The sequence below is a fragment of the Euphorbia lathyris genome, chromosome 4 (assembly GCF_963576675.1).
Source record: "Euphorbia lathyris chromosome 4, ddEupLath1.1, whole genome shotgun sequence".
Taxonomy (NCBI): domain Eukaryota; kingdom Viridiplantae; phylum Streptophyta; class Magnoliopsida; order Malpighiales; family Euphorbiaceae; genus Euphorbia; species Euphorbia lathyris.
In genome coordinates, this window is record NC_088913.1 from 17,325,354 (window position 1) to 17,327,849 (window position 2,496).

Below are 2,496 nucleotides of genomic sequence, written 5' to 3' on the forward strand. Positions count from 1 at the left end.
CTGGTTGTCATATTTGTCTATTTGGGGAGGAAGTAATGTTGGACTCCTTCATAAGAAAGTGAAGCTAAGGTATCTGATTGACAGGATTCGCTCATGTAAGCTTCGCCAGTCATGCATCTGCCCCCCTAGCTTCTAAGATTCGCCCGTGTAATGTTGGATTCCTTCATAGTGCCCTTATCTTTTTATTGCACTTTTTAACAAGAGCATAAACATCACATAGGACATTTATCATTTCTTTTCGGAAGTCATGAAGAGATATTACCTCAAGGTTTTGATCTTCATTATCAGCGTTTGATACTTTTGCTTCATCGGCACTTTGTTCCTCTGTCTCCGCAGCCATGGAACATACATTGGCTATTTCAGCAGCATCACCTTTAGAGGAGGAAGACTCATCACTGTCACTCCAAGTGGCTACCATTGCCTTCTTCCCATACTTCTTGTCCTTCTTCAGTGTTGGACAATTTGACTTGATATGTCCAGGTTGGTGGCATTCGAAACAGGTGATATGTTTGGAGGACTTCTTTGAAAATTTGCTTTCACCATATTCTCTTCTTGCTCATTCAGACCTTTTGTGGCTTCTTATACTGATCATTTTTTCGGAACATCCGCTTCATTTTACGGGTGAACATTGCCACCTCTTCATCATCGGTAGTTCTTTCTTCTAAGGAATCAGCTTTCAGCACTATTGATTTTTGTTTCTTATCTTCTGACTTTTCCTTAGCTTCGAAATTCTTCATGGAAAATTCATGAGTCAGAAGGGATCTGATTAGCTCACCATACTTATATTTCGTTAAGTCCTGAGCTTCTTCGATAGTTGTCTTCTTAGCTTGCCAACCTTTCGGAAGGCTTCTGAGAATCTTCTTTACTTGCTCCTCTTCCGAGAAGACTTTTCTTAGTCTCTTGAGATCATATATTATGTTGGTGAATCTGGCATTCATCTCAGAAGTACCTTCACCCTCTTGCATTTCAAAAAGTTCATAGAGCCGCATATTCTGGTTCATCTTTGATTCTTTAACCTTGTTAGTTCCCTCATAGGTGACTTCCAGCTTGTTCCATATCTCCTGTGCTGATTCGCAACCTAATATCTTATTGTACTCTACAGCATCTAGAGCACAGTGAAGCATATTGATAGCCGAGGCATTATTTTGAAGCTTATTTAAGTCATCCTCTAACCATTTTTCTTCAGTCTTGAGAGTTTTAATTCCTTCAACTGTTTCATATTATACATAGGGGCCTTTTACTATTGCTAGCCAGCAGGCACTCATGTTTTGTACTTGGATTAAGTTCTTCATTCTATTTTTCCAGAATGTATAGTTTGATCCAAAAAAAAAATAGGAGTTTGGTGATTGACAATCCTTTTGGGAGGATTTGAGTTGTCTCATTTCCCAGAAGGAAACATTGCTATTAGGTGTCATTTAGGGATCTGGCTCAAGATAGTTTTATCTTAATAAACAGAGCTTAGGCTCTGATACCACTTGCTGGTCCCTTATAAGTTAGAGTTTAGTTCCAAAGGGGGGTGAATGGAACTATTGGGTAAATTTAACCCTTAATTAATTTCTCACAAATTAATTCAATAGCACAAGACAAAGGTAGGTTCTGAATCAGAAGCAATCTTTGTTTACTGCGTTAAATAGATAAACAAGGCTTGTTTCTACTTCTGAACTTTTTTAAACAGAAGGATACTCAAATGGAAGAGCTTTTGTTGACTTAATATTATGTGATCTATTACATACAACAGTAGGAAGCGCTACTTAGATATTTTAACACAAGCAAGCCATATATCAAAAGTAAAGTAAATGGTTAGAGAAATAGTTACTCGGTGATTTATACTGGTTCGGTCTCCTGTCTACATCCAGTCCCCAGAATACCTTCTTCTGGTTGTAATCTACTGGAGAACTCATTCAACAGGTAGAGTACAAACCTTTACAATAGATACATATGTTCTGTAAAGTACTGTCCTTTACACTCCACACTCAGCTATCTATCTACCTTTCAACCTATTAACTTATAACCGAAGTGAATAGAAGAGCTTCTGATCTTTTTATCTATTGATAAAGTTGTTCCAACTTAGAACACAATGTAAATCTATTAGCTATTACACGAATGAAAAACTATGAATGTGTATGAGTTTTTTGCTTTTGCTTTTGGAACTTCAAAGATGATTTTCTCTTAATTTCAGCATTGATGATTTTGTGCACATGAAGCAATTGATAGGGCTTTTATAGTGACACTTGAGGAGGGATCTTTTCGAAATTCAAAAAGACCGTTGGAGGGAAACACTCCTTCTGTCGCTTTCATACTCAGTATTCAGTACAAAAAAGCCTACCGTTGAACTCTCTTTTCCTTCTATCTTCAGGAGACAGCGTGCCTTTGAGTTCTGCCAGAAACAGTCTGACGGTTTGCACAAATGAGGTAAAGATTCCAAATTGTCTAAGGGGACAAGCAGTCTGTTGCTTGTACTTCTTTCCCGATATAGAGGTGCAATGTCAGTGTCCA